Raw genomic sequence first — 25,315 nt, forward strand, 5'->3', positions numbered from 1 at the left:
AAATTACATGCTACCAAGTGAAAGGAGCTGAGACAGGGGCAGTCTGTCTTTTTACAGCTGTTAAGTCCTTGCAGAATCCTTAGTTGAAACTTACATGTAAATATTAGGGCACCTGACTGAGTAAGTTTATCAAAACATCTCTATAGGTTTCCTACTCCTTCTGTCATTACTCTGATCAAGATGATCAAGAACAGATTTCTGTATTCATTTCTGCAGAGAAGCTTACACGAACCCGCGTGCCCTGCATTGGCAGGCGGACTCTCAACCACTGTGCCACCAGGGATGCCCAGGTCTTACCTGTTTTAAACTTACTTCCTGCTGTCTAGAATAGCCCCTTCAGCAAGCAACGTATTAATCTACTTAATTAACATGTATTGTGCCTTCTTCAAGGCCAAGCAGGGTCCAATTATGTGCTATAGCTAATTTTACCTTCTTCCTTTTGTATCTCATTCTGCTTCCCCTCAGCTCCCCCCATAGCCTTACAACAAAAGCTCAGCAGGAGCTAGCAGTAGCGTGATAAAATTAAATAGAACGTCACAGAAAGGCCTGGGAGTTTGAAAGATGCCTTTTAACTTTAGCAGGGAGACAGAATAACATAGCCCTTGTCCTTGGCTTGGAGAAGTTTATGTGGCAATTACATGATGGTTATTCTGTTTATTTGCCCTTTTAGGACACTGTTTTTCTTTATGTGAGAAAAATATGTCAGCGGAATTGCTACTGAGAATACACATCCCCTAGTAAAGTCAAGTGTTGTCATCCTGTTGACGCCACCAAAGCCGGTTAGGATTATTAATTTTGTTGTTCATTTAGGCATGCATGGTTGCCACAGCAACAACAATCTCATAGTTCCTTCAAGCCCTCTGTACAGTGAGCATCTGTTGAGAGTCCTATGAAGGTTCCATGGTTTCTGTCCTTCCTGTCACAGATTGAACCCCTTGCTTGCTCTCCTTATGAGCTACATATTTATCAAGAATCCCTAGAGAGAGAAGAGTCTCTTTGCTGGAGCCAGTCAAAGGAGAAATCGAAATGAATATGAAGGTTTTTGTTTCCCATGGGCTGTTGCAGAAGACCTCAGAATAGGTGGTTTGGAAGTCAGACAATTATTAAAAATCTTGGTCAGCTGAAATATGAATAAGTCCTTGGCAAAATTCACAGCCAATCTTTTATAGAGGGTGGCCAGGACACTTAGTGTCCTGCTTAAAGCCAAAATTGTAAATTCTAGCCTAAACTCCCAGTGGTATGCAGTAATAGGTTGCAGTCTCTTGCCAACTATTTTTCATAGTCCAAGACATTCTCCTAAAGAACTATATTGTTTTCAGAAAATATGTGTCTTGAAAGGACACATTTCCTCTTTTAATTTCCTCCTAACCAGGGGCTGGTAGCTTACATGTTTTCAAAAGCCATCTTCTAAGACAGCCATCTTGTACGACACTATTTAACATGAGTCCTTATCTTTGATGCTGTCCTAATTCATCTCATCTGCAATTTATACAGTCAGAACTGGAGGAGAGTAACAATTTACAGATAAATTACATGCTACCAAGTGAAAGGAGCTGAGACAGGGGCAGTCTGTCTTTTTACAGCTGTTAAGTCCTTGCAGAATCCTTAGTTGAAACTTACATGTAAATATTAGGGCACCTGACTGAGTAAGTTTATCAAAACATCTCTATAGGTTTCCTACTCCTTCTGTCATTACTCTGATCAAGATGATCAAGAACAGATTTCTGTATTCATTTCTGCAGAGAAGCTTACTCATCCCTCTTCAAAATTCTCTTACCTAATGATACCTATTGTTCAATCATAAGTAATATTTAGCAATAAAATCTTTTACTTGGAGGAAATTATCTTTGAGAAGAATTCAACTTGGAATTCTCTACTGATTAAGTAATTGTCATTTCCACCTTTCAGTTTAGAGAAGAAACTTCTAAGCTGAATACCATTCTTAGGTAAGAAGGTTGGGTCTGGGTTACTCTGGCTTCGACAAGACAGTGAGCATGTTCTGAGGGCTTCTTTTTTGCAGATCTTTGTGGGGACCCCTGGGACCAATTTTTGTAGGACTCTCCCATTCTAAGCACACTTTCTGGACCATTTTTACTTTTTATTCCCATTTTATCAGCAAAGAAGTCTTCTCTTCATTTTATATTTTACTTCTACAGGATCATAAGATTGTAGTATTTTTGAGCTGGAAAACAACCCCCGCGCCACCTCCACTGATCCTCTTATGCATTTCTGTCCTCAAAACTTGCAAGGCCTAACTATGCTCATGTTGATCACTTTTAAAAACTTATATACACGGGGCTTCCCTGGTGGCGCACTGGTTGAGAGTCCGCCTGCCGATGCAGGGGACACGGGTTCGTGCCCCGGTCCGGGAAGATCCCACATGCCGCGGAGCGGCTGGGCCCGTGAGCCATGGCCGCTGAGCCTGCGCATCCGGAGCCTGTGCTCCGCAACGGGAGAGGCCACAACAGAAAGAGGCCCGCGTACCGCAAAAGAAAAAAACAAACAAACAAGAAAACTTATATACATGGATTCATTGGCAGCTGAGCACAAACCAAACATTTTGTTATATACAATTTATTATACAAGTGTGGGTTTAAGGGAAATAGCCCTAAATTACAAATGAGATTTTTTTTTCTAGTTCCAGCTCTGATTTTATTCACGGAATGACCCTGGACAAGTCTCTCAATTTTGCTAGGTGTCAGTTTCTTTATCTGTAAAATGAGAATAGCATTCTATCATAACTTATTATAAAGATAAATGAGATAATATATTTAAAGACTCCTTGGAAAGTGTGAGGTACTATATATAAGTATCAGGTATGTGGATACCCATCCATAATGCCTGTCTCTGGAGTCCATATCAGCCTAGTGACTTTAACTGTGCCCTTAGCCAAGATCACAAAACCCGATTATAAATCCACTTACAAAATGTGGTTTACCTTGACCAAACAATTTCACCAATAGCAATCTATATTGCAGAAATTTTCATTCATGTGTGATTATTGGCAAATGACAACTTTTCTGTACTTCATTTTCTCACCTCTAAAATGGATTTGACAATTTACCAAACACAAATAATTTTAAATGTATAGAATAAATCTAGAAGAACACATTTGGTTACCCTGAGACACAGGATAGTGTCAAATGCTTTTGTGAAGTTAGAATATATTGCAGTCTAGTTGTTTTCCCACTTCAACTGTAACTCCTGACTGTGGGGTCTCTATTACTAGTTTCCCTTTAGCCCCTACAATGGCCAGCATAGAGCTAGGAACATGGCAGACACTGAAGATATGTGTTTTCAAAGAATAATGACATCTTGTGTATATTAAAAAACAGGGTTTTAACTTGAAATTTTCTATTAAGTTATTCATTCATTAGTTTATTAATAAATTATTCATTAATTCAACAAGCAGTTGTTGAACATCCATTAGAGGCCAAGCGTAATAGGTGTTGGTATACAGTCATGATAAAAGGCTTATGTAAATATCTAATTAGACTAAGTTCTCTCTACCAGTAGGTCTGAACTGTGCAAGGTTTGGTACCTGGACTTGAATAAATTTTATGCTCTTGCTTGCAATCCTTCTACTTTAAGGAATACTCTTCAGTGACTCAGATGAAAACTCAGAGGAAGCTAGTAGAGCCTTGGAGAGCCTGATGGAGCGTGAAGTGCTCTAGATGATTCTGAAGGCCTACAGACCTTGAGCATCCTCTCCTTTGGTTGAGAGATCTGTAATGAATTCTCCAGTTATGAGCAGGGCTGAAGCTGACACAGCAAGCCTGGGGGTTGAGGGCATGGAGCCACTGCCTGAGTTTGAAGCTAAGCCCTACCACTTACCAAGTGGGCCCGTGAGCCATGGCCGCTGAGCCTGCGCGTCCGGAGCCTGTGCTCTGCAATGGGAGAGGCCACAACAGTGAGAGGCCTGCATACCGCAAAAATAAATAAATAAATAAAATAAAGTGCCTAAGTATAACTCTATGCTTATTGTATTGTATTGAAAATAGTACTGAACTCTGAATAAAGCTAACCTGCTTCTTCTATAGGACAGCATTTGAAAAATCCTAGAGGTTCTGAGGAATACAAATTTTGGTAAACACAATCCAGAATTGGAAGGGTAGGGAGAAATGGCCAGAGATCATTCAAGTGTGTGGCCATCAAGAATGCAGCAGAGGATTTTTCTGGCAGAACTATGGGAAAACCTATAGTCTAATGAGGCAGATTCATGAAGAGTGGTGAGGGGGCTCCTGTTCCCACCCCAGAAAGGTTCACTGGTCTCATATGTGGCTTCCCTCGCAGCCATGTTTTCCCAGCTCATTACCTCAGGTACTCTATATGTACTGCTGAAGTCTCCCTGAGAAGGAAGCAAAACCTTCCCTCCAAGGAGGTCACCTAGGATTGCAGTGCTTTGCTTCAGGCAAACATCCCTCCAGGGAAGGAGCCTTCACTCTCTCTGCTGTGTGCATAGATTGAGGAGCCCCCAAGGCTTGACAACAGGTCAGTGGCAAGCCAAGCTTCTAGACCCAGACAGCGGCACAGATTTTTATCTGAACTTAATTCCTTTTTCAGAAGAGCATTCATGGCCTTTCGTCTCTTATTTGAATTTAATCCCCATGGATCACAGTTTTGTTCTGTGGATCCATCTAGCAAAACATGATTCAAGGGTTCTTGGTCCTTGGCTGGCTCACAGGACTACAGAACTCTGAAGAGAACAGCCCTCTTACTTACAGGTGAGGAACCAGGGCTCGAGAAAGTCAAGTGAGCAGCCACAGTCAAGTGGCAAGTTGGTGCCGCAGACTAGCCCTGTGCCAAGCTCCAACTGACCAGGGTGTTGAGAAGGACAAGGGATAAGAGAATGAACTGCACTGAGATGGGATCAGGAGGACCAGGACAGCAAGGCGGGTTTATTGAAACATAGCAAGGGTTATATACATGTGCAAAAGGAAAGTACCCAGACATATCATTCTTGGAAATCTCTGAACTTTCGCCAGTTCTCATATCAAAGGTACAGTCCCTTGGGAAGAACCTGTTGAACCGAGACCACATGGAACAACCAGGGCTTTTCGACCTCTTTGATCTCAATGCCCTGGATGAGGTGGCCTTGCCACCCTCTTATACGTCACCCTTTGATCTCTGATTCATAGCATTCCTCCTTCAGGCAGGGACATGCCGGGACAGTCCCGTTAGACTGCCCCTGTGCTGGGACAGTCACGCCAGACTGCCTCCAACAAGTTGGTAGAAGCACTGGACTACAAGTAAGGTTACAAGTCTTCATCCAGGGTTCTTGTAATTTTTTTTTATTAGCAATAGGAAAATCTGCTCAAAAATAACTCATAAACCTCCTAGAATAGAGATCTTAGATGTCATAGGTAAAAGAGAGTATAGAGATCGTGTAGCATAGTCCTCTGAAAGAAATTTTAGAGTATTAAAGTACCTTCTCCCTTTATTTTATTTAAAGCAATGTCTGGCTTGCCACAGCCAGGAGTTTGAGATGTGTTCTATGGCGTGTGCACCTGTGCACCTAGGGATGATATCAGTGTGGCTCCCTGAAGATTTCAAGATGATGCCTCCTCTCAGTTTTATTTTGTAGTAAAAATAATTTGTGGCGGTTTTGGTTTTCCTTGTCTTATGAGCTGAGGGTGACAGCCAGAAGGCCACTGTCTCCTAATTTTCTGTGTGGTCATTATCCGTACTCCATTCAGACCACAGTGAAGACCACTGGATTGTAAATGATACCCCAGGGACTGTTCATGTGGTCATCTGTGGGGAGGAAAAGGGGAGGTATGTAGGCAAGCAACGCTGACCAAAATATTTCTCCTGAAAGCTCTCGTACTTGCAGTATGAGTTCACCACTGGAAGACTGCCATGTTTTCTATTTTAAGGTCCCATGTCCTTTATGTTGCTCTGCTGCTCCTTCTAGTTCTACCCTGTAGTGTGGAGAGTAGAGATGAAGATAATGGGTCCTGGAATTGGACTTCCTGACTTCAAATCTTGACTTTGCACTGACTAATTTTGTGATTATAGGCAAATGTCTTAATCTTTCTAGGTTTGTCTCCTATCTGTAAAGTGATTTGACAACTTTATCTAACTCAAATGATTGATGTGAGGACTAACTGGATAGAGTATTGACACACTGGCCTGCAGTGGCCACTTAGTGAATGCTAGCTGTTACCATTAACATCTCAGCTTGTGCAGCCCAGCATTGTGGAAGGAACACTGGATCAATGGGACAGTGGACACAGGATTTGGTCCAGGCTCTCACTTTTACTTAGCTGTATGAACTTGGGACAGTCACTTGATCCCAGGTCACAGAATGCAAGACATGGAAGCAAGCATTTGGTCCAACCTCCTCATGTAATGAATGAATCTGGGCCTCGTGAGAGGAAGAGGCTCACCCAGAGTCCACAGGGAGTTAATGCCCAGGCAAGGATCAGCCAGTACCTGCTCTCTTGACTTCTAGCTCAGAGCTCTTTTTATCATTACTTTGGGGACCAAAATCCTGCCAAGTGTTCCCAACTTTGCTGAAGACCTGAGGACTTTGGGGTTGGCAGGCAAATGGTTCCTAACAAGCTGTCTTGGGGTTGTGGCCATCCCAGAAGCAGTAGCCAATGCATTCTAATATGTCATGGTTGGTATAAGTGTTGGAAGCATAGTGATGCCTTTAAGAAGCTACTGGGTGAATGCCACTGCACTTTTGGGGGGCCCAGAAAAACTCATTCCAGACCAACAGGACAAACTTGGGCAGGTTCTTATGGCCCAGTGGCTTAGTGATCAACCACATTTCTTCTTTCACTTTCTTGGCTCCTGCCTGAGAAGCTCACAGTGACTGTGTCTCTACCTTAAGCTGTGGATGTCTCCTTTAGAGCTGTTACTAGAGGCTCTTTCCACCCATTTCCTTCTCTCCTCTCTCACTCAGATCCTAGGAGTATAGGTTGACCATATTATCCACTCTTGCATATATGGCTTGATCTGCAAGGTCCTCTTTCTGTTCTGCACCCTGCCCACAATGGACGCTCAACAAAGCCAGTCCTCTGCTCATTGTTCTAAATACATCCCAGGCTTCTGGCTCTGGTTCATTGCATATATTATGTCTTTCCATTGATTCTTGCTGAGTCCTCTCAGATTAACTATTACATTTCTATGAAGCCCACAATGGTCCCCCTACTCAGAAGTGGTCTCCTGTTCCTTAGAACTTTCAAAGGACATATTGACTGTAACTGATGGTTTACACATGTCAGTAGAGGTCCTATCTCTCTTAAGAAGCTCCTTCAGAACCATGTACTGACATCTTTTTATCCTCCAAAGCATTTAGCAGAGCTCCTTGCCCATTGTAGGAGCTCAGTTAGACCTGCTTGAACAAGTGTTGACTGGTTAGCAGGGTTGCTAACCACGGGCTCCAGCCTTAATAAAAAGATTATTCCTTCACAATGAAAAATGCTTTCTCCTTGGGTGCCATTGTGAGTCTGTGATAAGTCAGTCATAGCCATTTAAAGTTTCCTTGAAGCTGTGGCAATGCCCAGTCGTGTTGAGAATTCTACTTTTTATAAATCCAGAGTGACACATTTTTGAAATTAATATCAATTAAAATAAATTTTGCTCTTCTTTTTCTGTTGGCAGAAACTGACCACCCAAGATGGACAAGCAAAACAAACTAACATACTTTAAAAATGCAAATAGAAGTTCAAGGACATCAAAGACATGATGAGAGATGGAGTTCCGAAGCTTTCATTTACTCACCCACTCATTCACTCAATCAGCAAACAGATTCATGCAGTTTGATTTCCTGCATTTCAGAAGGAAACAGTTGTGTTATTCTATTTATGCAGAGTTCTACGCAGAGTTCTATATAGCCCTCTGCTACAGCCCTGTGCTTCTGAAATTGTATGCTAAAATAATGGTCAGAAGTAGTTTGTGTTCACAAAGTCGAACTCAGTGTTTCCCTAAGATCAAATACTCGATGACAAATTTTATCCCCAAATTCGGTAAAAAAATGAGAAGAATGCAAAGATTAATCCTTGAAAGCCCTTGAATAAGCCTTTCCTCCTCCATTTTGTTTGCTTTTTAAATATTGTAATCAGAGAATAATAGGTGAGTCCTTCTGTGGATAATTAAAACACATGTAAATTGAAATTCTCAGGCCAGTAATTAAATTGAGGAGTTCACTGGGTAATGTTTACTTTTTAGGTCCCAGATTGTGTGTTCAGTTCCTCTTTAAGCTGTACTTTTTCTTTCTTTTTTTGTCTTTTTCTTCAGTCTGGGAGATCAAAGCTACCTGAATTTTGCAATAGCATCTTGTGAAAGAAGAGGCGGAGGGAAAGCCACAGTAGTTTCAGTAAATAATGGGCTTTGATGTCTCCAACTTGAAATCCATATTTTGAGAGCCCTGATGTATCTAATAGTATTTGGAATAAAATTTTAAGTCCCAACGCTGGGGCCTTTTGCAGGGAAACATGCGTGTGAAAAGTGGATGTTAACATTCATCTCATATCTTACCCCTGCCTTACAACAAAATGCTTCCATTCTTTGTGAAGTTTGCGTGGTGTCCATGTCACATGCGAGTAGTTTGTCCACTTCTTTTTGGCTGCTGTTCACAAAATTAAGAGCTGTTAACCTTGGCTTGAGGCTTTGGGCAATTCATTGTGGGGGTGGGGGAGGTAGTTAAGAAAAAGCAGTAGGAAAAAAACGCTTTCCAGGAATATATCATTTTCTCTAAAACTGTAGAATCATTCCAAGAGCCCCTCTTTGATTGTGAGAAATACCTGTGAGATCTAACCATTGTTAGGGATTTATGTCTTTAGGCTAAAATCTGTTGGTCCCATTAGTTTGTTTTTGGGTGCAGGTACTGTGGTGCCATTTTAAAAATGTCATGGCCCTTTGACCATGTTCACAGGCTCCTGGGCAGCAAGAAGCTTTGAAGTCCAATAGATATCAAAATACAAGAATAGATTTCAAGAATGACTTTTCTGTTAAAATCTCAAGACAAAATTCCCTTTGCTCTTGCCTTGGAGTCCCTTAAATCATACAGGCCATATGCCTCCAGCAGGGTCTCAGTAGTTCTTGTTTCTCCTGCGGTCACATTGTGTCTGTGATGTCCTGAGTGGTTACCATGGAGGTAATTGTCATGGTGTGAGAGATGTGTGAATTCAGGTGTGGAGAAACTCAGCAGTGAGAGATGGGTCTTTGAGGAAAAGAGACAAATCCCCTTTCATTCCAACTTCCTTGGTAACAAAAGGATGAAGCAGGAAGAAAAGGGGGAGATGTAAATATAATAACTGAAAATTATCATATTTTGAACAGCATGCTTTTTATGCTTTGCATGACATACTGAAAAATCTTCCATTTATTTATTTATTTATATTTTGCTCACATAGAGTATGGCGTTAAAAACAACTTTCATGTTCTTTCTTGGAGAAAAAACAAATATGGCTTGTGATGCCTAAGAGAATAGCATACTATGAAGTCCAAGTTCAACAGAGAAATCTTTTGAAAGATACACCAGGAAGCTCAAAGGTGATATGTTTTTGCCCAGTTGGGGAAAAAAAAAAAGACTGCTGCAATCTGCAAAACATTAAAGGATGAGAGAGAGCCAAGTTAACAATGCAGCCAGACTGGCTTGCTGCTGGCATTTGACAAGCTAGGAAAATGAGACTGCAAAAATCCACAGGGAATTATTTTCCCTTCATGTTAATGAAGTACCATGCATTTCTTTCTTGGGATGAGGGGTGGTGGGGGTGAGGGCAGGGGTGCTGCTGAGCAGGTATTTTAAGGAAATGATCCAGAATCCCTGCCTCTGGCTTGGCATAATCAGTGTCATTACTGCTTGTTTGGAAGCTTTGTCTTTTCTTGGAAAGGACCCAGGTCTGGCAGACTCAAGTAGTCAGTGTGGTGGCTGGTGAAGAGGGACCCTGCAGAGGCAAGTGCAGGAAGGCTGAGTGCCCTTGAGCTTTGGATTCTGAGTAAGAGACTTGAGCTCCAGTCCCAGCTTTGCCTCTGTGGATTTTCTCTGACCTTCGCCAGAGCCCTTAACTGCTCTGTTTTCTCATTCTATTATTTACATGAGGCTGTTGTGAAAATAAATATATTAGTATAAAATATATATATTGGTATAAAATATATATTTTCAGGCATTCTACAAATGCAAGGGGTGAGACCTTATTATTTTGGGGTTCCATGTCAGCATAAAGATATTTAGCTGTTTTCTTGTCCAGTGTCATCTTTCATAGACCTACAGATGCAAGTGAGTACTTTGGTGAGTACTAATGCTGGAACCCTACTCTCCGTGGCATTCCTTTGGGGAAAAGAAGGTGTATTAGGATTCTCCACAGAAATAGAACCAATAGGATCTCTCTCTTTCTCTCTCTCTCTCTCTCTCTCTCTCTCTCTTTCTCTGTTTAATCTTTCTGTCTATTATCTATCTATCTATTTTTCTTTCTGTCTAAAATGAGATATATTATGAGGAATTGGCTCATGTGGTTATGGAGGCTGAGACGTCTCATGATCTGCTGTCTGCAAGCTAGAGACCCAGAAAAGCCAATGGTATAATTCAGTCTGATTCTGAAGGCCTGAGAACCAGGGAAGCTGATGATATAAGTCTCAGTCTGAAAGCAGGAGAAGATGAGATGAGATGTACTAGTTTAAGTAGTGAGGCAAGAAAAAAGGGGCAAATTCCTTCTTCCTCCACCTTTTGTTCTATTCATGTGCTCGATGGATTGGATGACGCCTACCTGCATTAGGGAGGGCAACCTACTTTACTGAGTTAACTGATTCTAGTGCTAATCTCATCTGGAGACACCCTCACAGACACCCATAAATAATGTTTAATCTGGGTGCCCTGAAGACCACTCAAGTTGACACATAAACTTAACCATCACTGAAGGTGATGTCCCTAGGCAGTGCTCAGCTACCACAGGGTCAAGTATAAACTCTTTAGCCTGGTGTTTGGGTCCTTCCATAATCATTCCCCAACCAAACCTCCCAATTTCATTTCCTTACTCCTCGGGTGCACCCTTTGCTTTGGTCAAGCCTGATTTGTCACTGTAAATGCCTCTGGCCTTCTTTGCAGGTATTTCTTCTTTCCTTACCCAGCCAATTTTACCTATTCCCTGGCTTGCCCATCCTATATTGATCCCTCCCTGTGAACAGCACCTGTTAACTGGTGTCACACATACATTGTGCAGGGTGGGCACTGCACAAGGACATCTGGCCAGGACAGGGGGACATGGGCTTAAACCCAGCCAAGTCATACAACCCACTAAGGGGCTGTGTCTACTTGGAAGAAGGGTACCTTTTCCTAATTTGAAAAAAGGCACTGGAGAGCCACTGCAGGGTGGCTCTGTGTGTATTGATGAAGTTAACTTTTCATCTGTGTTAGTCATATCTACTTGAGATTATAAGCACCTTGAGGACTCAAGCTTTGATTTTCTTATAGATACTCACATGAAATAATGCAAAAGTTTTTTCTTTTTTTTTGTTGCCATCCTAAATTTTATTTTTTTCTTCCAGTTTTATTGAGATATAATTGACACATAGCACTGTATAAGTTTAAGGTGTACAGCATAATGATTAGACTTACAAACATCATGAGATGATTACCACAGTAAGTTTAGTGAATATCCATCATCTCATACAGATACAAAATTAAATAACTAGGAAAAAATTTTTTGTGATAACTCAGGATTTACTCTCTTTAATAATTTTGTTTTGAATTACAATCAGAGCACTAGGTTCTGAGTAAGGGATTGTGCTAAATGCTCTTTGAATACAGAGCTTACTCACTTCTTTACTTGTCAGTGCCTTCTATATAAGAAGAGAAAATACATCCCCAATAAATACCTGATTGCTTGCTTGTCTATAGTAACAGTAGGAAAACATCAATACCATTCTCTTTTAAAAATTCTTCAGTACTTATCTTGGTCTCTTGGAAGCAGAGGTAAGGAGTGGGACCATTTCCACTCTGAGGACTCTGAGACTGGTTTTTAGATGAGGCTCTTGGGTGTGGCCTGTGTTCCCTCCCACTTCCAGAGCGACACTGCACTGGGGCTTTGTGGTGGGCAAGAAAAGTGGGCCTGTGGCCTACTGCTCACTCAGGGGCCAGGATCTGCTCCATGTACTGAGGACAGCAGGAAGAGAGCCATGTGTCTCTGTCCCCAAGGTGTTGCTGGACCATTAGTGGCGAAGACATGTAAGGGAGTGGCCACAATGTGATACAAGGAACCCTATAGCAGCCAGGAGCAGGTACAGAGAGAGGCCTGAGGGGTCACTATGAACCAGCAGAGACCTGCTCTCCTTGCATGGGGACAGGCACAGCTGGAGCGACTAGAGGGAGAAGATGACCATGAGTGGTTGACGTAAAGCAATCTCATTCATGTCCACATCTTCCATTACAATCTGGGTGCAGATGGCTCTGGAAATGTACATCTGCGTCCCAGACCCATCTATCACTCATCTTTCCACTTGGAGGCCTCAAAGGCTCCCTAAACCCATTATGTCCCAAACTGATCTCAGGATCTTTTTACCCAAATCTGGTCACCTTCTGATGTTCAGTTTTTCCAGATAGTACTGCCCATCCATCTGGCTGGGTAAACTCAGGTTTGGTAAATTCATTTGCTCGGCTCACTCACCACTCCCAGCTCCCAGTCCAAGTTTACATCTGTATCTCTTGCTGGAGATGGACGCAATTCCCTCCTCACTGGGCCCCCATCCCCTCCTCCTCACAGCAGCTGGAGTGAGCATTTCAAAATGCAAATCTGATTATGCCCCGTGCTCCCCTCACTCCCCTCCTCCCCTCCTCCCCTCCTTAAAACCTCTTAACGCCTTCTCATTTCCCTTAGGACAAAGACCCATATCCTCAGCAGAGCCTCTAAGACCCTTCATAAACTGACCCCTGGTGACTTCCCTGGCCGCATCTTGGACCAGCACCCCTGCCTCTGTCCTCAGTGGCACCGGCTTTCTTTCCATTCCTCACAGACCCCAGGCCTGGGTAGCTCTTTCTGCCGGGAGTCCTCTCTTCTGTTGCTGCTGTCACTCCTACCCCGTTAGCCTAAGTCATCCCTTCTCACTTTTCAGATATCTACTCAAGTATCACTTCCTCAGGGAAACCTTCTCTGATCCCCCAGACTACTTCAGTCCTTCCACCTTGTACATCTCTGAGCACATCTCCTTATCAAATATCAGTTTGTAATCATACATGTATTTTTGTGGTTATTTGATTGATGTCTGTTTTCCCTGGAAGGTTGTAAGCTCTGGGATGCCTGGCTGGGTTTGCCCTCTACATTGCTAGTACCCAGCACACTGCCTGATATACCTTACACTCTCCATTAATCGTGCATTGGACGAATGAACGCAGCAAGGTTGTTCAGGAATGGAGGGCCACCCCTGGGACTGCAGTGTAGGCTACGTGGGAGGAAGTAGCCAAAGGTGAGGTTGGTCCAGGATCTTGTCCCCTAGGCACAGGGGTGCTGAGCAGCCTGGGAAACAAGGATGTGACCAGCCAAGAGCTGTGTTTTAGAGTAGTAGCTCTGAGAGGGGTGTAGCATGGAGGGCAGAACATCTTAGAACCAGGGTGACATATTAGGAAGTATCTGATTAAGATGACCTGCATTGGAGCTGTGAAAGGAAAAATGGAGAGGTGGGAACAAATGCTTTTAGTATTTCCCATTTCCATTTTCCCCCCATAGGGAAGGAAGTAGTGGATTAAGGGGCTTTACATGGTTTAACATTTTTAACCTGCCTAACCCAAAGGTCACCAATGTATGGGGAAGACTTGGTGGGGGGTGGGGTTGGAATTGATGGGGTAGTGGGCAGTGTAGCAGAGTCATAAATCTGTCTTTCTCTTTTCCCAGGCAATTGTGGCCCATGGAAGGTTAAGAGGAGTGGGTCCTCTTAGACCTGCTGCCCTGAGCTGATGGTGAATTGGTGTGTGAGGGGGAGTAAAATCTAGGGAACCTCCTTTTCGGCTAGACATATCTGATCCCCACCTTCCTGTCCTGATCTGAGAAGTCTATCAATGGAGACCTGTCTTAACTGAGACCCTGGGTGTCTTATAATGAAGGGTATTTTGAGACAGGCATAGTGTGGAGGGCAGAGTGGTCTTGGGACCCCCAGACCTGGGCTTGGGGCCACACCTCTTATTTTGCTTATTCTTTTCTTTTTTTTTCTTTTTCTTGGCCGTGCCATGCAGCTTGCAGGATCTTAGTTCCCTGACCGGGAATTGAACCCAGGCCCCAGCATTGGAATTGCAGGGTCCTAACCACAGGACCGCCAGGGAGTTCCCTGCTTATTCTTTTCTATGGCTCCTGTGGGCCTGAATCACAGTGACAGCACTAGGATCATATCATGGGTTGCTCCACTGTTCCACCATTGTTGAATTGGATAGAATGCAAAGCTTGATGCCACTAAATTTTAACTTTATGTGAATCTTTTATGGATCTAGCATCCCCTTCTAGAATGTGACCAACATAATAACACTGTTGTCTTAATAGTGTTGATAGCTAATGTATCATTTGTCATTTGATATTTTTTAACTACAAGCAGGGCTGCAACATTTGGTTGTGCCAGTTGTGCATTTCCCAGTTCTGGCTGGTGCCACTCATGTAGACTCCCATGGGATGGCATGCCCTGGAGGTGTGCACGGTAGTGACACTGACCATGAAGTGTGCAAGACAGGCACTTGCCTTATTTTGCTGGCTCAGAACGGTGACATGCCTTGTTCAGTGTCACGTGACAAGTAAAGGCTGGCACTTCAGCTAGGGCCCAACTTCTGAATCTAAGTCCACTCTTAATTTTGCTGTACCTTGTGGCCTCCTGACTGAGCAGTGCTTGAGTAAATGAGTGAATGAGGAAAGATAAAGACTCCACTCAGGAGCCAAATGGGCACACAAGGTCCGTGATTTGCTCTGAAGGTCCCTGAGACCTGCCATCAGTGGAACCAGCTGCCCTAACCTCAGTCCATCTGCCTAGACCTCATCCATTCTCGTGTGGACTTTGCCCACACAGTGGGCCTCAGATGACATGGCCTTGGGTATTTTTCTGACTCCTTTCCTGAACCCCTTGCATCTTCCAGGAACACAAGGCCACACCTCCCCTGCCTGTCCTATTTCCTCAGGGCCTCACTTCCAGCTTCTACTAGGTTGTCTTCTCCCGTAAGGCATTCATTAGTAACATGGAAGATTATAATTTCAAGGGAGGTGTAAAAGATAAAACAGCCTTTAAAACACAAAGGAATTACTCTATAAGGGTGGAATTCATGGCTGGCTGGGAGAGTCATGAATCTGTGGGTCTTTTACGTGGCAGAAGCAGGGAAGGACAATCGAGTAATGGCGATGAGAAATCACATAATGCAGTTGAGGAAACCGAGGACTCAAGAGTTAGGGGGTTGGCTGAGGCTAGAACCCAGAGGTTTTTCCATTATACCACGTTTCCTCAAGCCATTTTAAGTTGGGGTCTTTCCTGATACATTTTTCACCTTACGTGACTGAGGGAAGCCCCACTTTTGGACCATCTGTGCCCCTTCAGTGGTTGGGGGAGCAGGAGGGCAGAGCCAAGGGGACATGGAGATTGGTCAGCAATGACCTGGACCCTCGTGTGACCCCAGGATCTGTGCTTTTAAATGCCGTTATAGAATGCAGTCCGTCTAGAGCTCAGTGCCTCTTCCCATCAGCCTAATGCAGCTGTGGTGGAGGGTGGGTGGCGACTGGCTGCCTGGCAATCTCTCCCGGAGCCCGGGAGAGGGATTACCCTCGCTCAGGCAGCCTCATCACAGTAATAAAAATGGGAGTTATGCTTATCAACTCATCAGGACTGCCCATTTAGACGATTACCCCATTTCCAATCCCATTTCTAGAGGAAAGAGGATTGCTGGACACTTCCTCCCACCCCCACCCCTAGCACGGCCCTGTTTGTGGGTGGTTTCATGGGGGGATGTGTTGGAGGAGGCACGCTGCAGGCTGAGAGCTTTGTCCTCTTTGTCTTTCCCAGCTGGCAAGCCACAGTGGGATGGCCATCCCCTGAGAGATAGGAGAGGCGGAGAAACAGCCCAGCAGGGGCCTGGAGACGCTGGCTGGCGTCAGTAATTTCCTGCAGGAGATTTTGCCGGCCGAGTGCATGCCACCCTTCTCTTCACCCTTTGTCTTCTCCCATGTGCTGCTAAAATACACTAAAGCAACCCTTGGGCTTTGCTCATCCAAATGAAGTTATTTAACCTAATCCCTATGGAACCCAGGTATGAAGCAGGATCATCTATTTGGAACAAGAAGGGGAGGAGATGCGATAGATCCCTGAGCAGCTGGATTACACGTTAGAAAGTTTCTCTTTCCCCACAGAGGAGCCTTTTGGGCCTTTGCTCAGAGACCATTGACTCTTACTTAACACATAGCTCTAATTAGCTTGGTAAAGTGCTTTCTGACACCTGAGCAAATTGGTAGTGGAAGTTAAAGTCACAAGCTGGAGCCAACTGTTAAGAGCTGGACAGAGGAGGTGGCATCTGTGTGGACGACTGTGGCTGGGTTTCCTGCTCAAAGGGGGACGCTGGGCAAATGGCTCCGAAGGTCCCTTCCAACTTTCGGTTCATGGCTCTGAATGTATCTGGTTTGACTATGACAGTGAGGGGCGGAGAGGAGGGGAAAGGGGACATCAGTAGGGAGCTGGTATCCAGCAGGAAACGTGGCCTTGTGTTTTGGGGAGGCCCTGAGTTTTGGTGCATGAAATTAGTCGCCCGCTTTTGCTAGAGTCCTCCAGACACAATGTCTGCTCTTGATTGTCCTTTATTCTTTGCCAGCAAGAGTGGATTCTTGTGGTTGTTCTAGATAGAGTTCTGTGGGGCGTCGGAGTGTAATGGATAGACTTGGGCTTGGGGTAAAACAGGCCTGTGTTAAGATCCTGCTCTGTACAAAGCTAGCTGGGCGACTCTGCTAAAATCATCCAGCTTCAGTTGCCTCACCTGTATATCTACTATATAAAGTATGGATCATGTGCTTTCCTGTCTGTGGTCTTTCACTAGCTCCTGCTTTACAGGCAAGAGTCTCCAGGAAGCCCAGTACAATTTGAGTTTCAGACAAACAACGAATTATCGTTTAGTGTTAATTACGCTCCAAATACTGAAAACAAAAACTGATTGTTTATCTGAAATTCAGATTTAACTGGGAATCCTGTATTTTCAAACAGACTTTTTATTTTAGAATCATTTTAGATTTATAGAAAAATTATAAAGGCAGTAAGAGAGTTACCATATACATTAACATCTTACATCAGTAGAATACATTTGTCACAATTAATGAACACAATATCACAAATAATGTTAATATAGTATAATTAACTAAAGTCCATACTTTATTAGATTTCCTCAGCTACCACCTAATGTCCTTTTCTGTTCCAGGATCCCATCCAGGATAGCACATCCCATTTAGTTGTCATGCTTCCTTAGGCTCCTCCTGGCTGTGACAGTTTGTCAGACATTCCTTGTTTTTGACAGGACAAAGATTCCTTTGATCTTGACAGTTTTGAGGAGTACTGGCCAGGTGTTTTATAGCATGTCCCTCAATTTGGGTATGTCTGATGTTTTTCTTATGATTAGACTGTGCTAATATGTTTTTGGGAGGAGGACCACAGAGGTCAAGTGCCATTCTTGTTCCATTATGTTAAGGGTACATACGATCCACATGACTTATCGCTGTTGATGTTGACCTTGATCGCCTGGCTGAGGTCATGTTCATCAGGTTTAGCATCCTGCATTTTTATTTGCTATACCTGGTAGCTCTATTGCAGGCATATGTGTTCTTCATTACTAGGCTGGTGGCTTACTGCTGTTGACTTTTTCTGCTTCAACCTTGGGAACTGCTGACAGTTCCCCTAATGAACGACTTCTCTCCATCTCTCTCCCTGCCAGGCCTTAGAGCTTACTCTTTCCTCTGCCTGGAGTGTTCTACTCACACACATAGCCCCCTTCCCAGCTAGAACTAGGGTAGGTGCTGGCCTTCTGCTCTGGACCCACTCTCAGGTGGTTCTTGTCCCTCAGTGGTTATGATCTGTTTACTTATCTGTCTCTCTGATCCCATAGCATCCCTAGCATCCCGCACAGTGTCTGCTGGAAGTTAATAAATAATTATTGAATGAGTGGATGGTTATTCTAGACAATCCAGATAAAGCCTCTTAGCACAGTGCTTGCCTTATAAACACTAGATATCAGTAAATGCCTGTCTCTGTCTCTTTCAACATAGAGAAAATAATCTTCCCTAGAACAGAGCAACTACATTAAGTTTGTGCTTGCCTGACATCCCCAACACATGCCCCTCCCTGGAGATGAGATTCTGGAGCAGTGGTCTCCTAGGATTCCCTGAGAGCCAGATGCCTACGTCAAAGCATCAAGGGGGCCACTTAATGACAGAGATGTTGGACTAAGTAGGCTATTCTCGGTCAATTTGCAAATTAAAAAGGCATTCTTCTCCCAACAGAGACACTTCGAATTATGAACCCCTTGGCCCAAATTTCCATAGTCAGACCCCCAGCCCTTTGTTAGTGAGAGGGACCTTGCTCTCTTTTTGTGGCCCCCACACAGCACATATGTGAATAATGTTTACACCTAGTGTTGTTGTCCTTGGTGACTAGTATACTGGTATGTTTCTGTGCATGTTAGTTTTTTTCTTTTCCCTCATCCAGTGTAGTTGTGGCCCCACCCCTGAGACCCCCAGGAAGGAGACACCTTGTGTGGTGGTCCCAGGAATCTCTGATCAACCAGAGGGCTCATCATAATGTCTATCATTTATTATCTCCTTTGCACCAGGTGCTCCACCTACCTTACCTCTAATCCTCTCAATAACGCCACAAGTTAAGACTTATTATTCCCATATTACACATAAGGGAACTTTGGGGTTTGGGGTGCTTTAAAAATTTCCCCAAGTTTGTTTGTAATAGAGCCAGGCTTGGAGCTAAGTGTGTGGACTTCAGAGTCTGAGCTCCATCCACTGAGGTTGGCTGCCCCTCCATGGTTTAGAAAGTTCTGTAAGACAGAGTCAGCATCTCCCAAAGGCTTGTGCTCATCAGAATGGTTCTCGGGTCTACTCCTCCCTTTGTTTCCCCAGGTCCACGCTCTAGAGCATGCCCTCATCGATCCATGTCTACACACCTGCAAGAGCCTCCTTCATGGATTCCCAGTCTCAGATATCCCACCCACAGCCAGATCACTCCCATCTGCCATTGTCCTGCTCAGAACTCACAAGAATGCCCATTTTCAGCCTTATGTATTTTTTGCCCTGCTTCCAAGACTGTATATGCTATTCCTTTCCTATATCTAACTTCATCTGAATTAGCTACAGTCTTCTGCATGACCACAATGGAGGCCATCCATATTTCCACTTCAGTGTGTGGAATCTATCCTTGGAGACCCCAAGCCTTCTCCCCATGCCTCCAATTCTCCCTTTCCTTTCAGATCCTGGGATACGTTCTCCCTGAAAGGTATACTGACTCACCACTTACCTCTCCTCAAATCTCCATAGCATCTGGGTATGCAAGGTATAAATTAGTACCGAATGCACTTCTGGCTTGTGAGTGATTGTAGGGGTTTCTCTGTATTTCTAATGCAGTTCTCCCATCTGAATTGCAGTCTCCTGAGGGACAAAAACCTCTTTATTAAAATTTACTGAAGTGTAATACATACGTAATAAAATGCACCTGCTTAAAATTTTCTCTTTATTAAGTTTTGACAAATGTACATACCCATGTAACCACCACCACAACCAAGATATAGAACATTTCCATCACCCCAGAAGTCCTTCTGTGCCACTATGCAGTCAGTCTCTCCACCCCCCGACTCATTATTACAGATGGGTTTTGTGTGTTTTTGAACTCTGCATAAACGTAGTCACAAAGAGTGTACTCTTGTGTCTGGCTCCTTTTTGCTCAGCAAATGTTTTAGAGATTCTTCCATGTTGTGTGTATCAATAGTTCATGATTTTTTGTTGCTGAGTAATATTCCATTGTATAGCTGTACCACAACTTCTTTATAATTTCACCTGTTGATGGATATTAGGGTTGTTTCCAATGTTTGGCTGTTGTGAATATAGTAGGTATAAGTGTTCATGCACAAGTCTTTGTGTGGACATGCTTTTATTCTCTTGGGTGTGTACTTAGAAGTGAAATTTCTAGGTCATATAGTAAGTGCATGTTTAATTTTATTTTGAAACTGACAAATTGTTTCCCAAAGTGATTACTCTATTTTACACCCCCACCAGTAGTATGAAAGTTCCAGTTGCTCCATGTCCTCTCTAATACTTGGCATTGTCAGTCTTTTAAATTTTAGTGAGTATGTAGTCACATCTCATTATAGTTATAATTTGAATTTTCCTGATGATTTAAACACATTTTAATCTGCTTATTGATCATTCATAGATTTTCTTTTGTGAAGTGTCTGTTGAAAATTTTACCTTTAAAAAATGTTTGATTTTTTTTTTTTTGCGGTACGCGGGCCTCTTACTGTTGTGGCCTCTCCCATTGCAGATCACAGGCTCCGGACGCGCAGGCTCAGCAGCCATGGCTCACGGGCCTAGCCGCTCCGCAGCATGTGGGATCCTCCCAGACTGGGGCATGTACCTGTGTCCCCTGCATCGGCAGGTGGACTCTCAACCACTGCACCACCAGGGAAGCCCTGATTGTCTTTTTAATTGTTAAGTTATAAGAGTTACTTCTATATTTTTATATAAGTCCTATCATATGTATTGTATTGTACAATATTTTGTACAATACAGTGTATGTATTGTAAATATTTTCTCACAGACTGTGGCCTGCCTTTCCACTTTCTTAATGTTGTTTTTAAAGACCAGAAGTTTTAAATTTTGATAAAATTAAAATTTATCAATTTAAATCATTTCCCTCTTATATGGTTAATGTGTTTTCTATCCTATGAAACCTTTATCTGCCACAGGGTTGTGAAGATTTTCTCCTACGTTTTCCTTTAGAAGTTTTATACTTTTATTTTTTACATTTAGTCTAGCATCTGGTCTATCTTGTTGAATATTCCAGGTGCATTTGAAAAGAATGTGTATTTTGTACTTGGTGAGTGAATGTCATTTAGGTCAGGTTGGTTGATAGTGATGTTCAAGTCATCTTTATTTTTTCTGTCTCCTTATCCTATGAATTATTGAAAGAATAGTTGAGAACTATAATTTAAATTTGTCTGTTTCTCCCTTCATTTCTGTCAAATTTTTGTTTCATGTATGTTAAAGCTCTATTATTAGGTGACTGCCCATTCAGCTTGGTTATATCTTCTGGACTTATTGAATTGACCCCTTTATCATTATACAGTGTCTCTTCTTATCTCTGGTAATATTCCTTGCCCTGAAGTCTACTTTGTCTGATATGAATATAGCTTCTCCATCTATTGTGTTTGCATGGTATATCATTTTCCCATACTTATAAATTGTGTGTGTTTATATATATAGGGTGAATTTCTTGAAGAATATAGCTGAGTCTTACTTTTTGTCCAGTCTGACAATTTCTGCATTATAATTGCTATGTTTAGTCTATTTACATTTAACACAACTATTCAAATGGCTGGTTTAAGTCTACCATCTAGCTATTTGTCTTGTTTTCTGTTCTTTTTTTCCTGTCTTCTCTTGGATTAATTGAATATTTTTGTATCCCACTTTATTTTATTATTTCTTCACTTTGTCCATTGTATTTTGTTATTATTCCACTTTATTTCTTCTTTTTCTATGTGTGTGGATATTCCAAGAATTACAATATGAGTCTTTAACTACCAAAGTCTACCTTCAAAAAATATACTGCTTCACATACAATGTAGGACCCTTAAAACAGTAGACTTCCATTGCTCTTCCAATGCCATATGCTATGATTGTCATACATTTCATTTCTACATATGTTATGAACCTACAATACATTGTTATTATTTTTGCTTTGGATAATTATCTTTTAGAGGAATTTTTTAAATGAGAAAAACATTTATTTTTGCTGATGTATTTGTCATTTTCTCTGTTCTTCATTGTCTTGCAGAGACCTGAGCTTTCGTTTGGAATCATTTTCTTTCATGCAGAAAATATTCATTTAACATTTGTTAAATGTAGTGCTGGTTTGCTGGCAATGCATTTTCTCAGCATTTTGATCTTAATTTTTAAAGGGTATTTTCATTGGCCATTGAAACCTATGCTGTCACCTCCTTCCCCAACATTTAAAAAGTATCATTCCATTATCTTATTACTTGCATTATCTATGATAAGAAGTCAGAGATATTTCTCATCTTTCCCCCTCTAAGTACTGTATCTTCTTTCTCTGGCTGCTTTGAAGATTCCCCCTTTATGATTAGTTCTTAGCAACACAATTATGATGTGTATTGGTGTAGTCTTCTTGATCTTTTTCCTGCTTGATGTTAATTGAACTTCTAGGATCTGTGGGTATATAGTTTTCATCAAATTTGTAAAATTTGTCTCCATTTTTTCTTCAAATATTTGTCTGCCTCCCCCTTACCTACTTCTAAGATGCCAATTATACATATGTTAGACTAGCAGTCTCCCACAAATTACTTAGGCTTTCTTAATTTTTTCAGTCTTCCCTCCTCCACTCCACCCCCAGGTGTCAGCTTAAATATCAATAGTTTTCATTGTCCTGTCTTCAAGTTCACTGATCATTTCTTCTGTAGTGTCTAATCTGATCTTAATCCCATCCTTTTCTTTTGCAGATACTGTATTTTGAGCTCTAGAAATTCTATTTGGATTTAAAAAAATAGTTTCCATTTCTCTTCTCATTTGGTACATGTTTTCATCTAACTCCTTGAAAATATAGCTGTCTTAAATGGCTTGTCTGCTGACTCCATTTCTGGTCTGTTTCCATAGTCTGATTTTTCTCAGTTATGATTCACATTTTCCTGGTTATTTTCATGTCTAATAATTTTTAGTGGACTGCAGAACATTGTGAATTTTATTTATTTTTATTGTTTTTATCTTCTATTGAAGTATAGTTGATTTACAATGTTGTGTTAGTGTCAGATGTACAGCAACATGGTGAATTTTAAATTGTTGATTGAATTTTGTTGTGGTCTTCTAAGGAGTGTTGAGTTTTGCTCTGGCAGGCAGTTGATTTACTATCACTAGTTGAATACCCACTTAGTTTGTTAATAGTGCTAATTTAGCACTACTTCTAAAACTTGGCTTTTTTAGGGTATCTGCTGAATTCTCTGGGTGTTCAACAAGTTTCCTTCATTCTACTTGGTTGGAACTTGAATGCTTCCCAATCACATGTAAGTTCTGGTAGTTGTTCAGCTTAAAGCTCTCCAGTAGTTGTTCTTTCTCTGGTAGTTGTTCTCTGTGTGGCCTTAGAGTCATACCCTACATAAGCAATTTATTATTTAGACAAACAAGGGCACTCAATGAAAATGTCTGGAGCTCCTTCTTCTTGTAGCTCCTTCTTCTCTGGCACCCTGCCCCTCAAATTTCAACCACCTCAACCTCCCTTAACTTTAATCCCAGTCCTTTAAGCTCAGGAAGCCTCCTATCCTCTGACTGGCTTCCTCCTCCCTGTCCAAGAGTTTGGTAAATGTGTTTAGGCAGAAAGCCAGGATGATCTAGGACTCATCCTAATTATCTCCTTTTTCTCAGGCATCACAGTCCTATGTACTTGTTATTCAATATCTGAGGAGTTGTTTCATACATTTTGTTCAGTATTATAAAGGTGTATAGTGGCAGGGCTAGTTAGCAGCAGTTATTCCATCATGGCCAAAAGCAGAGTTCTAGGAGCCACTTTATAAACTTCTTCTTTTGTTATCACAGAGTGACCTAAGCACTGAGCACAAAGCAGGATTAGAGAAATCCCATGGGTCTGCCCACCTGGGATGTTTTGCTGGTTTTCTGGGATAGAAAATGACATTGGGACAGGGGTTCCTTGAAGGATCAAAGCCCCTGGTGAGGTCTAAAGCCTTGGACTTCCTTCTTTGGGAATAGGATATCATAACTATAAGGTGTTGGAGATCATTCTTCCTTTCCTCTGTGAGCTCCATGGCCACACAGACTCAATTGTCATGTCTAGGAACCATTATAAAGATTCACACAAGGCCAAGTTAATGAGAAACCCAGTCACTGTCATGTGGCTGACTCTCTCCAGGAGTAAGCAGTGATTGTGCAGCCTCTGAATTTATTCTATCTACAGGTCACAAATGACTCAGCAGTCCAGCAGAAAGGTTGGCCAAGGGAGCGTCATAGCTGAGCCATTATATTCACAGGAATAAATAAAACATTTTGGACTTGGGAAGATAAGGGAAAAGGAGGCCCAAGAGGTGGGAGATGACTGGCAAACCCAGGAAGACTTCACAGCTGAAGAGTCAAAGATAAGAAAAGGGGACAAGGCGGTACCATCATGATTTCCCTCATGTGCAGGAAAATGGGGAAATCTCTCAGGTTTAGACAACATAAGAGGGAGAAAGAAAGGGAGGATGAGCATATTGATCCGTTAATTAAATACTGTAAGTGCCTATAGTATCAGACATTAAAAATTTAGTGTCTTCACTGAAATATCTGTTGAGACACATACATTGTAATTAGCAAGGAAGGAAACAGTCCATACCACCCTTTGTAGTTTCCATGGTTGCATCATCCTGTTCTCTCTCTGCATCTTGGTGAGTTTCATTTTCCTATCCCCACTCTGCTTCCACCTTCCTGTGGTCTGAATGATGTGAACATCTGGGATTTCCAGTTGCCTCTCGAGAAACAGTAAAAGTGTGTTTAGGATTAGGGTGGGGAGAAGTTGGGTTGAATCAAGGAAGGAATTACAGGAGCTAGGTTAAATTATTTCTTTTTAACTGGTAGAGAAAAATTATATATTCTTATACTGGTTGTTGCCTTTTGGGAGGGGGTCTCTGGGGCCCAGTAACATTTTATGACATCACCAGGGAGGATTTTCTAGACCCAAGCAGGGATGAGTATGATATAGTGGAAAGCCCATGGGCTTATGTGATGGTTAATTTTATGTGTCAACTTGACTGGGTCATGGGGTGTCAAGATACATGGTTAAATGTTATTCTGGGTGTTTTGGATGAGTTTAACATTTAAATCAATAGTCTGAGTAAAGCAGATTGCCCTCCCTAATGTGGGTGGGCCTCATTCAATCAATAGAAGGCTTGAATTGAGCAAAAAGGCTGACCTTCTCTTGAATAAGAGGGAATTCCTCCTGCCTTTCTTCAAGCTGGAACGTCATTTTTTTCCTGCCTTTGAACTAAAACATTGGTTCTTCCGGGATCCCAGGTCTGCTCTTCTTTGGACTGGAGCTACTCCATCAACTTTTCTGGGTCTCCAACTTGCCCACTCACCCTGCAGATCTTAGGACTTGT

The sequence above is a fragment of the Neophocaena asiaeorientalis genome, unplaced genomic scaffold (assembly GCF_003031525.2).
Source record: "Neophocaena asiaeorientalis asiaeorientalis breed wild unplaced genomic scaffold, Neophocaena_asiaeorientalis_V1.1 scaffold965, whole genome shotgun sequence".
NCBI classification, from domain to species: domain Eukaryota; kingdom Metazoa; phylum Chordata; class Mammalia; order Artiodactyla; family Phocoenidae; genus Neophocaena; species Neophocaena asiaeorientalis.